The sequence below is a fragment of the Musa acuminata genome, chromosome BXJ1-5 (assembly GCF_036884655.1).
Source record: "Musa acuminata AAA Group cultivar baxijiao chromosome BXJ1-5, Cavendish_Baxijiao_AAA, whole genome shotgun sequence".
Taxonomy (NCBI): domain Eukaryota; kingdom Viridiplantae; phylum Streptophyta; class Magnoliopsida; order Zingiberales; family Musaceae; genus Musa; species Musa acuminata.
The window spans coordinates 17,611,198-17,626,192 of NC_088331.1; positions in this window are offsets into that span (position 1 = coordinate 17,611,198).

The following is a 14,995-nucleotide window of genomic DNA, read 5'->3' on the forward strand; positions in this document are numbered from 1 at the left end:
ATTTTTACAAGGACCAAGATCTGTATGTGAAATAAATCCTTGCAAGTAAAAACACTTTCATCCATATTCATCAAATCTATTTTTCAAAAAATATTTTTCACATGATGTGTGTATGAGAGATGTATTTGCTAGTTAATTACATATGTCAAAAATCAATGATATGAACTAAACTTGATATGACATATGCTTGTTAAGTTTGGAAGAGAGTGAACTTGATATGTTAGATTCAAGAGAATCCGAAAATGAAATTTGACTCTTTCTTCCATTCGGACAAGGTTTTGCTATAGATATTCAATTACAATCATGAAGGTAAAGCATGCTTGTTATCATGGAAGTTTTGTATTCAAGCACATAATTTTCAACATGTAATTGTGTAAAATCATTATGCCAGTCAAGTGATTCAATCATAAAGATAAGACATACTCATCATCATGATAGTATGATAGCAGGTTTACCATATACAAGCTAGCAGAAAATTTGTACATTTTAAGGCCCGCAAGCTAGCAATTTTGAGATGTTCAAGAAAGCAACTCTTGCTTCTTGATATATGCAAATTTGTCAAGTTTTGCTAGATGTGCAAGTTAGCATTTTTGCCTCTTGAGATAGGCAAGCTAGCAATCAAGTTTTTTCATCTTCTTGACTTGTACAAGCTAGCTATCTCCCCCTTTGTCATTGTCAACAAGGGAAAAACCCTTTACATCAATTTCTAAATCATGACAAAGGTAAGTAATCAAACTTATTTGTGCATCATTATAGTTTCAATGCACAAATTTATTAACATTACATTTCAAAAAATTTATGCATGATACCGAAAAATCAATCATCATCATGAGCATATCAAACATGATATTCAAGCATTCATGATACATCATTTTGGCAGCATGATCATAGATATTCAAACGATGGTATCTAGAATTCATTACATCCTATTATGCATGATCATTAACTCCTCATTTGTATTTCATGCATTATTTCATTTTATCAAAATTAGTTTCGAGATTCACATAATATCATGAAATCATTAATCTCGATAAAATGGGAAAAACATTTTCTTTTTAAGTGATTCTTTTAACACATCATAAAAAAGAAAAACTCATTCATAATTCAAGTGATTTACAAGATATCATAAATGAATTTATCACTTGCATTTCACCAAAATCGAAAACTCTTAGAGATAGAAAATGATTGAAGCATTTAATCTGATTGAAGAATGATTCATATTTAAAGTGTAGCATTTGTCAGATCTGAAATCATCAAGTATAACTTTAATATTTTCATTGCAACATTAAGCAAGGTTTCATTGAACATAATTTTGAATGATTCTTATAAATGCCTAAAACTTCTTTAGTTTTAATTTATGATTGACTTTATAATAGCATGCTCAAATCTTTATTTTTATGTCAAAACCATACATTATATTTAATAAACAAAGACAATGAAAAATATCAAGCCTTCCAGACAAAAGCCATGTATCGTCATTGAAAAGCAATATGAAAATATACATTCTTGCTTCTCAAGCACATAAGATTAATCTCACTAGGCGTAAAATCATTAGATTTCTATCTTGCATTAACATAAGACATGCAATTTTCATTATCATTTTCAAGATTACAAGCATGATCATATTTTTGCATTTTCATTGTTAAATTATTAAAAATATAATTTTCAAGAAAATTTAAAGAAGAAGAAAAGTGCATCATGAAAAGCATCATGTAATTTCGAAGTAAATTAGGGGGATTTCGATTACCTCATCATTGTAGGCTGTTAAGGCGTAGTTTGCCGCCTTGCTTTTGTTGACTTTCTCTTCTTCGGAGGAGCTCGATTCATCCCAATTTTTGTTCTTCTTCTTGCGTTTAAAGCAAGTAGTTCCATTCTTTTTGCTTTTTAATTTTCGTTTCATTTTAAGTTCACCATCACTTGAGCTTATGCTCGAGTGGTCTTCAAATGTTCTATGTCCCAAATCCTTCCTGTTCTTTGGAAGGTTGGTTTGTTCATCATTGTCCTCATCACTTGAGTCATCGCTCAAGTGTCATTCATTTGTCCAGAGTTCCAAATCCTTCCTGTTCTTTGGAAGGTGGTTCTCAAGTTCTTCACGTGCATTGCACGTCATTTCATATGTGATCAATGAACCAATTAGTTCTTCAAGTGGAAAATGGTTCAAGTTTTTTGATTCTTGAATAGCAGTTACTTTTGAATCCCAAGTTTTAGAAAGTGAGCGCAAAACTTTGTTAACGAGTTCAAAATCCGAAAAGCTTTTACCAAGTGATTTTAAACCATTGACGACATCCGTAAAACGGGTGTACATGTCAACAACGATTTCGCTTGGTTTCATATGAAAAAGCTCGAAATCAAGCAGTAGAATATTAACTTTCGAGTCTTTGACTCTACTAGTTCCCTCGTGCGTGATTTCAAGAGTGCGCCAAATATCGAAAGCCGTTTCACACGTAGAAATCCGATTGAACTCATTTTTGTCCAATGCGCAAAATAAGGCATTCATAGCCTTTGCGTTTAAAGAAAAATTCTTCTTCTCCAAAACCGACCATTCGTTCATCGGTTTGGAGGGAAGTTGAAAACCGTTTTCAATGATATTCCATAAATCCAGATTTAGAGAAATTAAGAAAACTCTCATTCGAGTTTTCCAATAAGTGTAGTCCAATCCGTTAAAGAACGGTGGACGAAAGACCGAACAGCCCTCTTGAAAAGTCATTTCTCTCGGGTGTAAATCCGAAATGAGAAAAACCCCGCTCTGATACCAATTGTTAGGATCAAGAGCACAAAGAGGGGGGGGGGTGAATTAGTGCAGCGGAAATCTTATAATAATTTAAAACCAAAAGCTGCGTTCGTTCAAAAACAATTATGATGCAAAGGCAAATTCTCAGTTTGTATCTAAGTGCAGTTTGCGTCTAAGCGCAGATTGCGTCTAAGCGCAGTTTTGCGTCTAAGCGCAGTTTTGCGTCTAAGCGCAGTTTTGCGTCTAAACTCAGATTTACGTCTAAATGCAGATTTACGTCTAAACGCAGATTTACGTCTAAACGCAGTTTTACGTCTAAACGCAGTTTTACGTTTAAACGCAGTTTTACGTCTAAACGCAGATTTATGTCTAAACGCAGTTTTACGTCTAAACGTAGTTTTACGTCTAAACGCAGATTTACGTCTAAACGCAGTTTTACGTCTAGACGCAGATTTACGTCTAAACTTTGAAACTCGTTTGTATATTCGCAGAAGGTAGTATGCAGTTGAAATCAAGACGTAAACGTAAACTGAAATCTGATGATTGAGCAAAGAAAGCCGATTTACGTCCGAATGCAGTTTTACGTCTAAATGTTGAAACTCGTTCGTAAAATCGTAGAGGACAGATTGCAGTTATTAATAGGATTAAAATGTAAGCGTAAACTGCAAGGAAGCTCGTTCGTAAAAGCGCGGAAAACAGTTCTGCAGAATCAAACGTAAACGTAAACTGTAATGTACGAAAATACGAGTTTACGTCTGAATGCAGATTTGGAAGAACAGCACTTAGAACTTGTTCGTGAAAGCGCAGAGAGCAGTAGTGATGAGGGAGGTTTGCAGTAATGATAAAGTGCTCGAAAATAAACGCAAACCAGAGATTTAGAGTGGTTCGGTCAGCCTTGACCTACTCCACTTTTGGCTTCCTCCACCGATGAGGTTGCCGACGTCAACTAGGTGCCTTCCTTCAATGGGCGAAGGCCAAACTTCCCTCTTACAGTTTCTCTCCTTTTGACAGGCTTAGGAGACAACCTTTACAGATGTTTTCTCTCCTCTCTTTTCAACTCAAACTTGAAGAACAGAAGGAGGAGGAAAACTAGCAGTTTTGAGCTCTAAGAACCACTGAAAAGATCAAGATTTCGGGTTAGTTCTTTCTCAATTCAGTGTTGAATGGGTGGGGTATTTATAGGCCCCAACCCAATTCAAAATTCGAGCTCAAAACGATCAAATCGATCAAATCCCAGAATTCTGGGATCAGGCGGTTGCACCTCTCGACTGGAGAGGTGGCACCGCCTGGCAGAGCTCGAAGACTGAGCTCTGCCGATTGCTTCTTCTCTGCCAGAGCTCGAAGACTGAGCTCGATGGTTGCATCACCTGGCAGAGCTCGAAGACTGAGCTTGGTGGTTGCATCACCTGGCAGAGCTCGAAATCTGAGCTTGGTGGTTGCATCACTTGGCAGAGCTCCAAACTGAGCTCAAGCTGATGCACCATTATGCCAGAGCTCGAAGACTGAGCTTGGTGAATTCATCACCTGGCAAAGCTCGAGACTGAGCTCAGGCTGATGCACCACTCTGCCAGAGCTCGAAGACTGAGCTCTGTGGTTGCATCGCCTGGCAGAGCTCGGAACTTGAGCTCTGGCGGTGCAACCTCTTGGCTGGAGCGGTTGCACCTCCCAGCCGTGCAGCCCTGGCGGTTGCACCTCCTGGCTGGGGCGGTTGCACCTCTCAACCCCCACAGCCCAGGCGGTTGCACCTCCTGGCTGGGGCGGTTGCACCTCCCAACCCTGGCGGTGGCACCTCCAGGCTTGAGAGGTTGCACCTCTCAACCCTGGCGGTGGCACCTCCAGGCTGGAGAGGTGGCACCTCTTCACTATTCCAGCTCACTTGGTTTGGCTCCAAACTTGGTCCAAACCAGTCCGAACTTGGGCCTAATTGGCCCCTACTTGGGTTATAGGATTAACACCTAATCCTAACCCTAATTAACGTGCTAACTATGAATTTAAAGACATTTTCTAAGCTATTACAAAGTCCGCAAGTCAAGACTTCTTCTAGCGAGCTTCCGGCAAACTTCCGGCGGTAATCCGATGAACTCTCGGAAACCATTCTGCGGACTCCCGGCAAGCTCCTAGACTTCACGATTTGTTCTTAGCGAGTTCCAACGAGCTTCTTCGGCAAGCTCCGATCTTTCTCGGCGAGCTCCGCGAACTCCCAACGAATCTTCGGACTTCCGTCGAACTCTCGAACTCGCAACAAATCCTTCGCGCTTGACTCCGACACTTTGTTTCGCTTTATGTCTTCATCGTTATCATAGTTAATCCTGCACAATTAAAACAAAACTTCAATCGAGACAATTAATCCTAAGCAATTAACCAAGTTGTCCGACATGTCATTGGTCCCTCGACGCTTCGTCCGATTCTTCGGCGCATCGTCCTCTCGTGCAGCCTATTGCCCAATCGGCCAGTTGACTCCGCAACTCCGATATCCTTGGCACAATACCCGCTCTTCTTGGCCCGATGCCTGAGTCCACGGCCCGAAGCCTTCTGTCGATACGTCGACCGATCCACCGGCCCGACGTCCAATCTTCTGACATGTTCCTTCGGCACAACATGATTTTCCTGCTTTAATTGTCTCATCCTGATCGAAGCATCCTGCGTCACTCAAAACGCAGATTAAATCATAAACATATATCAAGTAGTTTCATCATCAAAATACGAGATTCAACAAAGTTGTCTTAGAGTTAATCGTAGTTAGCATGATGATTAAGCATGAAAATGGGAGGTGATCCCATTAGCTTAATCTTGGGGCAATTGGGCCCCTGAAAAGATTCAAATTGGGCCGAATGGAGTGAACCATTCGGACCCAGATTGCACCAGGAGGTGCAACCGCCCCAGCCAGGAGGTGCAACCGCCTGGGCTGTGAGGTTGGGAGGTGCAACCGCCCCAGCCAGGAGGTGCAACCGCCAGGGCTGCGAGGCTGGGAGGTGCAACCGCCCCAGCCAAGAGGTGCTACCGCCCAGAGCTCAGTCTTCGAGCTAGACTGGGCGGTGCAACCTCCTCTGCCAAGAGGTAGCATCGCCAGAGCTCAAGTTTCGAGCTCTGCCAGGCGATGCAACCACCGAGCTCAGTCTTCGAGCTCTGGCAGAGAGGTGCATCAGCCTGAGCTCAGTCTCGAGCTCTGCCAGGTGATGCAATCACCGAGCTCAGTCTTCGAGCTCTGGCAGAGAGGTGCATCAGCCTGAGCTCAGTTTCGAGCTCTGCCAGGTGATGCAACCACCGAGCTCAGTTTCGAGCTCTGCCAGGTGATGCAACCACCAAGCTCAGTCTTTGAGCTCTGCCAGGTGATGCAACCATCGAGCTCAGTCTTCGAGCTCTGGCAGAGAGAAGCAATCGCCTGAGCTCAGTCTTCGAGCTCTGCCAGGCGGTGCCACCTCTCCAGTCAAGAGGTGCAACCGCCTGATCCCAGAATTCTGGGATTTGATCGATTTGATCGTTTTGAGCTCGAATTTTGAATTGGGTTGGGGCCTATAAATACCCCACCCATTCAGCACTGAAAAGATACAGACCTACACCGAAATCTTGATCTTTTCTGTGATTCTAAGAGCTCAAAAGTGTTGTAAAGCCTTTAAGTCTCCTCCTTCTGTTCTTCAAGTTTTCAATTGTAAAGTGAGGAGAGAAAGGTCTGTAAAGGTTGTCTCCTAAGCCTGTCAAAAGGAGAGAAATTGTAAAAGGACAGTTTGGCCTTCGCCCATTGAAGGAAGGCACCTAGTTGACGTCGGCAACCTCATCGGTGGAGGAAGCCAAAAGTGGAGTAGGTCAAGGCTGACCGAACCACTCTAAATCTCTGGTTTGCGTTTATTTTCGAGCACTTTATCATTACTGCAAACCTCCCTCATCACTACTGCTCTCTGCGCTTTCACGAACAAGTTCTAAGTGCTGTTCTTCCAAATCTGCATTCAGACGTAAATTCGTATTTTCATACATTACAGTTTACGTTTACGTTTGATTCTGCAGAACTGTTTTCCGTGCTTTTACGAACGAGCTTCTTTGCAGTTTACGCTTACATTTTAATCCTATTAATAACTGCAATCTGTCCTCTACGATTTTACGAACGAGTTTTAACATTTAGACGTAAAACTGCATTCAGACGTAAATCGGCTTTCCTCGCTCAATCATCAGATTTCAGTTCACGTTTACGTCTTGATTTCAACTGCATACTGCCTTCTGCGAGTATACAAACGAGTTTCAAAGTTTAGACGTAAATCTGCGTCTAGACGTAAAACTGCGTTTAGACGTAAATCTGCGTTTAGACGTAAAACTGCGTTTAGACGTAAAACTGCGTTTAGACGTAAATCTGCGTTTAGACGTAAAACTGCGTTTAGACGTAAATCTGCGTTTAGACGTAAATCTACGTTTAGACGTAAATCTGCGTTTAGACGTAAATCTGAGTTTAGACGCAAAACTGCGCTTAGACGCAAAACTGCGCTTAAACGCAATCTGCGCTTAGATGCAAACTGCACTTAGATACAAACTGAGAATTTGCTTTTGCATCATAATAGTTTTTGAACGAACGCAGCTTTTGGTTTTTAAATTATTGTAAGATTTCCGCTGCACTAATTCACCCCCCCCTCTTAGTGCTCTCGATCCTAACACAATTGGAACGATTTGGAGAAGAAGGCTTTCGCTCTTAATGCAAAGGCTATGAATGCCTTATTTTGCGCACTTGAGAAAAACGAGTTTAATCGTGTTTCAACTTGCGAAACTGCATTTGATATTTGGCACACACTTGAAGTGACCCACGAGGGCACAAGTAGAGTGAAAGAGTCAAAAATCAATCTGTTGCTGCATTCTTTTGAACTTTTCCGAATGAAACCGAGTGAAACCATTGGCGACATGTTTACCCGTTTCACGGATGTCGTCAACGGTCTAAAAGGACTCGGAAAAAGTTTTTCGGATTTTGAACTCGTAAATAAAATACTAAGATCCCTTCCTAAAAGTTGGGATCCTAAAGTCACTGCCATTCAAGAGGCAAAGGATCTGCGCAACTTCCCTCTTGAAGAACTAATCGGGTCATTAATGACCTACGAAATGACTTGCAAAGCTCATGAAGAGCAAGAAGACATCCTTCCAAAGAACAGGAAGGATATGGCACTTAAAACTTCTGAATGCCACTTGAGAGAAAACTCAAGTGATGAGGACTGTGATGATGACTTGGCACTTTTGACAAGAAAGTTTAAGAAATTCTTCAAAAGAAACAAGTTTAAAAACGATGTGAAAAATAAACTTGAACCCAAGAAGGACCAAGTGATCTGCTACGAATGTAAAAAGCCGGGACACTACAAGAATGATTGTCCCCAAGTCAAAAGAAGAACATCAAAGAAGAAGGCTCTTCAAGCAACATGGGATGACTCGAGCACATCTGAAAAAGAGGAGTCCAACACCGAGCAAGTTGCTCATTACGCCTTAATGGCCATCGGAGAGGAGGTAACGGATTTATTAGATGCTGATTTATCTTTCGATGAATTATTAAATGCCTTCCATGATTTATTTGATGAATGCAAAGTTATAAATAGAAAATACAAATTGCTAAAAAAGGTACATGATAGTCTTACTTGTGATTTTAATAAGTTAAAAATCGAATATCATGATAGTTTAAATTCATGTATAAAATGTCATGATCTAGAAATCTGTCAAAAAGAAAACTTGCTACTTAAGGACACCTTGAAGAAATTCGAGGTGGGTAGCAAGTCATTAAACATGATCCTTACAAACAAGGGTCATGCTCCCAAAAGAAGTGGGATTGGATTTGTGAGGAGTCCTCACCAAAATCCAACTACCTTTGTAAAAGGCCCCATCTTACATGTTAGAAGCAAATGCAACTTTTGTTGCAAGTTTGGTCACAAGACACATTATTGTCCATTCAGGAAATGGAGTCCAAACAAATTGATATGGGTTCCTAAAGGAACCATGACAAATTCTATGCAACATGATAAAAAATGTAGATCTATTTGTGAGGAACCCAAAAGCAAATGGGTACCTAAACATCATCCTTTCTTGTAGAAAACTAAACCATCACAAGCTAGGAGCAAGAGATGGTACCTTGACAGTGGATGCTCAAGGCATATGACCGGAGATTCATCCCAATTCTCTAAGCTCTCTAGCATAAACGAAGGATATGTCACCTTCGGAGACAACAACAAGGGTAAAATCATTGGCAAAGGAACCATAGGTAACAAATCCAACTTTTCTATTGAAGATGTTTTGCTAGTTGATGGTCTAAAACATAACCTCCTAAGCATTAGTCAATTATGTGATAAAGGATATATCATCAAATTTGAATCTAATGCTTGCGTCATTGAAAAACCTCACAAAAACATATCTATGATTGCATTAAAACAAAATAACGTATACACTATTGACATCGATGATTTATGTAATGAAACATGTTTTTCTGCTTTAAATGAGAATGCTTGGATATGGCACAGAAGATTAGGTCATGCTAGCATGAAGCTAATCACTCAAATATCATCCAAAGAACTTGTAAGAGGAATTCCTCATATCAAGTTCATCAAAGATAATGTATGTGATGCCTGCCAATTAGGTAAACAAATTAAGAGTAGCTTCAAATCTAAAAATCAAGTAAGCACCTCTAGGCCCTTACAATTGATCCATATGGACTTGTTCGGACCCATCTCCACATCAAGCCTAGGAGGTAGCAAATACGCTTTCGTCATCATAGATGACTATAGCAGATACACATGGACTTACTTTTTAAAACAAAAAAGTGAATGCCTTAGATCTTTTACCAAGTTTTGCAAACTCGTTCAGAATGAGAAAGGTTCTATGATTTCGTCAATTAGAAGTGATCATGGTGGTGAATTTCAAAACCATGATTTCCAAGAATTTTGTGAACTCAATGGATACAACCATAATTTCTCTACTCCTAGAAACCCTCAACAAAATGGAGTTGTAGAAAGAAAAAATCGAAATTTACAAGAAATGGCAAGAACCATGTTGAATGAACATAACCTACCCAAATATTTTTGGGCCGAAGCCGTAAATACTGCATGCTATATCTTAAATAGAGTTCTAGTGAGACCTCTACTAACCAAAACTCCCTATGAGTTATGGAACAATAAAAAACCCAACGTTTCATATTTCAAAGTCTTTGGGTGTAAGTGTTTTATCTTGAATGAAAAAGACAACTTAGGAAAATTTGATGCTAAATCCGATGAAGGAATCTTTCTTGGTTATTCTACAGTTTCTAAAGCCTTTCGTATCTTTAATAAAAGAACTCTAATTATTGAAGAATCCATTCATGTTGTTTTCAATGAGACTTCTGAAATCACGAAAAATGATCTTGACGATGATGTTAATTTTGACTCTTTAAATTTAAACGAGACCCCGTCTCCAACTAGCAACTTGGATGCATCCACTTCTCAGATTTCCTTACCCAAGGATTGGAAGTATGTAGATGCTCATCCTAAGGAGCTAATCTTAGGAGACACATCAAAGGGAGTTCAAACACGATCTTCTCTTAATACCTTTTGTGCAAATACTGCCTTTCTCTCCCAAATTGAACCCAAATGCATTGATGAAGCCATGAAAGATGATTCATGGATTATCGCAATGCAAGATGAATTAAATCAATTTGAGAGAAATGAAGTGTGGAAGCTTGTTCCTAGACCAAATGATCATCTAGTTATTGGTACTAAATGGGTTTTCAGAAACAAGCAAAATGAAAATGGTATCGTGGTTAGAAACAAGGCTAGATTAGTGGCCAAAGGTTTCAACCAAGAAGAAGGTATCGATTACGAAGAAACCTTCGCTCCTGTGGCACGATTGGAAGCCATAAGGATGCTCCTTGCCTACGCTAGCAGTAATAATTTTAAGTTGTTTCAAATGGATGTTAAAAGCGCCTTTCTTAATGGCTTTATTTCCGAAGAAGTCTATGTTGAACAACCTCCTGGATTTGAAAATAATAGTCTCCCTAATCATGTGTTTAGATTAACTAAAGCTCTCTATGGTTTAAAACAAGCTCCTAGGGCTTGGTATGAGAGACTTAGTTCTTTTCTTATTGAAAATAATTTCATAAAAGGCAAGGTTGATACTACATTATTCATCAAGAACTTTGAAAACAATTTTCTCATTGTTCAAGTTTATGTTGATGATATTATCTTTGGTTCTACAAATGAATCTCTTTGTGAATCCTTTGCGAAAACTATGAGTCGTGAATTCGAAATGAGTCTAATGGGAGAGTTAACATTATTCTTAGGCCTACAAATCAAACAACTAAGCAATGACATCTTTATTAGTCAAACCAAATATGCTGTGAGCTTGCTAAAGAAGTTCAAAATGAATAAATCAAAAGCCATTGACACTCCTATGAGCACCTCCACTAAGTTAGAAATCGATGAGAATGGAGAAAGCTTCGATCAAAAAACCTATAGGGGTATGATAGGAAGTTTACTTTACCTCACTGCCACCAGACCAGACATCATGTTCAGTGTAGGACTTTGTGCTAGATTTCAATCAGACCCTAAGATATCTCATCTCAAAGCAGTCAAAAGAATACTCAGATATCTTAATGGAACTACCAATCTAGGGTTATGGTACCCAAAATCAGAAAATTTTGAATTAACAGCTTATGCTGATGCGGACTTCGCTGGCTGTAGACTAGACAGAAAAAGCACATCAGGATCATGTCAATTTTTAGGACATGCCCTTGTATCCTGGTCATCTAAGAAACAAAACTCGGTTGCTCTATCAACAACCGAAGCTGAATACATTGCAGCAAGTGCATGCTGTGCACAAGTTGTATGGATGAAAAACACTTTAGAAGATTACAAAGTGAATCTTAAAGATATTCCCATTAAATGTGATAACACGAGTGCAATATGCTTAACTAAAAATCCTATACAACACTCAAGAACAAAATACATTGATATTAGACATCACTTTATACGAGATCATGTCACTAATCATAATGTAACCATAGAGTTTATTGATACCAAACATCAACTAGCTGATATCTTTACAAAACCCCTATGTGAAGAACAATTTGATTACATAAGAAGAGAATTAGGAATGTTGATGTGTCCGAATACTTAAACTAGTTAAAATTATTTTTCGGAAGTTATTACTATTACATGCCTTGACAACGCTTGATCAAATAACATGTTGCAAATTATGTGACAAATATTTTTAACCAAATGCATGTAAGAAGTTCATTTTTCGGTTTGTATGCTAAAAATGGGATTTTCCTGTACACTCTTATGAAAACTTTTTGAAAAATGACTTTCCTCCTTCAAGCAACAAACAATAAAGAGATATTCAAAGAATTATATGTGTCATGACTTCCTTTATGTGCTTGATAATGCTATCATGCTTTTTGTTGATGACAAAGGGGGAGAAACATATGAATTGATAAAAACTATGTCATAGTTGAACTGCCATAATCATGTCTATGTCATAGTTGCAAATACTTGAGTGATGCTATAAACATTGTTATAGTTATGCCATCCTTGCATCACCAAGAGATATGTGAACATGTGCTATAGTTTGCATCATGTCTTGATTTGATATTCTATATTGTGAAGTAAATGCAAACTTGCTAGAAAATCTCAAATGTGTGCATCATGTAAAAAGTCCTTCGTAGCTTTATATGATTACATGATGAATAGTTACAAACACTATCATACAAACTTGATGATGTATGTCATGCCTTGACATCATTCTTGAAGAGATACATCATGATGGGCATCATGATGGGAGCATTGATAAGTTTAACTGATCTAACTTATCAATACGTCACTTGAATTCTTAGGTCTTGAATTCAAGGTTGACTTATCTCAACTATGGCATATAGATAGGGGGAGTTAAGGACAACTCCTTTATCAATTGATTGTCATCATCAAAAAGGGGGAGATTGTTGAATCTCGGATTTTGATGATGAAGTCAATTGTCATTTGTTATCTAATCTATGTGTTGAGATAAGTGTGCAGGATTAACTACGATGAGAGTAAGACAAGCAGCAGGTGTTGCGCCGGAGTCAAGATCATGATCACGTTGGGAGTTCGAGAGTTCGACGGAAGTTCGGACGGTCGTCGGAGGTTCAGCGAGAACAGATCCGAGAAGTCCAGAAGCTTGCCAAGCGAAGCTCGTCGGAACTCACCAAGTGGATCGTCGCAAAGTCCAGGAGTATGCCGGATGTCCGCAGAAGGATCACCGAGGGTTTATCGGATGATCGACGGAAGTTCGCCGGAAACTCGCCGGAAGAAGCGATTGACGCATCGGAGCAAAGCTGCAGAAGTTGTCTTAGAGTTAATCGTAGTTAGCACGATGATTAAGCTTGAAAATGGGAGGTGATCCCATTAGCTTAATCTTGGGGCAATTGGGCCCCTGAAAAGATTCAAATTGGGCCGAATGGAGCGAACCATTCGGACCCTGATTACACCAGGCGGTGCAACCGCCTAGGCCAGGAGGTGCAACCGCCAGGGCTGCGGGACTGGGCGGTGCAACCGCCCAGGCCATGTCTTCCAGCGGGACTGGGCGGTGCAACCGCCCCAGCCAAGAGGTGCAACCGCCCAAGGCTCAGTCTTCGAGCTAGACTGGGCGGTGCAACCTGAGCGGTGCCAGAGCTCAAGTTTCGAGCTCTAGCAGAGAGGTGCATCAGCCTGAGCTCAGTTTCGAGCTCTGCCAGGTGATGCAACCACCGAGCTCAGTCTTCGAGCTCTGCCAGGCGGTGCAACCACCGAGCTCAGTCTTCGAGCTCTGGCAGAGAGGTGCAATCGCCTGAGCTCAATCTTCGAGCTCTGCCAGGCGGTGCCACCTCTCCAGTCAAGAGGTGCAACCGCCTGATCCCGGAATTCCGGGATTTGATCGTTTTGAGCTCCAAATTTGAATTGGGTTGGGGCCTATAAATACCCCACCCATTCAACACTGAAAGGATACAGATCCACACCGAATTCTTGATCTTTTCAGTGATTCTAAGAGCTCAAATTTGTGTAAAGTCCTAAAGTTCTCCTCCTTCTGTTCTTTAAGTCTTGAGTTGTAAAGAGAGGAGAGAAAGGATCTGTAAAGGTTGTCTCCTAAGCCTGTCAAAAGGAGAGAAACTGTAAAAGGGCAGTTAGCCTTCGCCCATTGAAGGAAGGCAGCTAGTTGACGTCGGTGACCTCGTCGGAGGAGGAAGCCAAAAGTGGAGTAAGTCAAGACTGACCGAACCACTCTAAATCTCTGGTTTGCTTTTACCTTGAGCACTTTTCCATTACTGCAAACCTCCTACATTGCTACTGCCCTCTGCGCCTTTACGAACGAGTTTCTAAGCTCTGATCTTTCAGAATCTGCATTCAAACGTAAATCGTGTTTTCGTACGATCTTCACACTACATTTTACGCTTACATTCGGATTCCATTTATAACTGCAAATTGCTTTCTACGTAAAACGCTTTTCAAGGTTCAAAACTGCCTTTAGACGCAAAACTACATTTAGACGTAAAATTACGTTTAGACGTAAAACTGCGTTTAGACGCAAAACTGCGTTTAGACGTAAAACTGCGTTTAGACGTAAAACTGCGTTTAGACGTAAAACTGCGTTTAGACGCAAAACTGCATTTAGACGTAAAACTGCATTTAGACGTAAAACTACGTTTTGACGTAAAACTGCGTTTGGACGTAAAACTGAGTTTAGACGCAAACTGCGCTTAGACGCAAACTGCGCTTAGACGCAAACTGTGCTTAGACGCAAACTGCGCTTAGACGCAAACAGTGTTTAGACGCAAACTGCGCTTAGACGCAAAACTGCGCTTAGACGCAAACTGCACTGTGATTCTGCTTTTATATTGAAATCATTTTTTATCGGACGAACGCAGCTTTAGCTTTTTAATTGCTGTAAGATTTCCGCTGCACTAATTCACCCCCCCCCCCTCTTAGTGCTCTCGATCCTAACAGTTCTGTCTATTTATAGGCGAGAGCAGAGGGTCTAGGATAAGTTATTAGGAGAGTTCATCCCATCAAGGTTATCTCCTAAGGAATCCTACTTTAACATGGACTTCTTTTCTATTGGCCAATAACCATAATCAGAATCCAGTCATATCTATAATATATCTTACCTAATTAAATAGGGCCACATAATCTAACATTCTCCCACTTGGCCTAATAATTGGTAATATATAAAAGGACTAAAAATAAAAAATAAATAAATAAAATATATTTAAAAATAATTTGACTCAATTAGATTCTGGAATTTTTGGAAAAACTATATACACATGAATTTTAG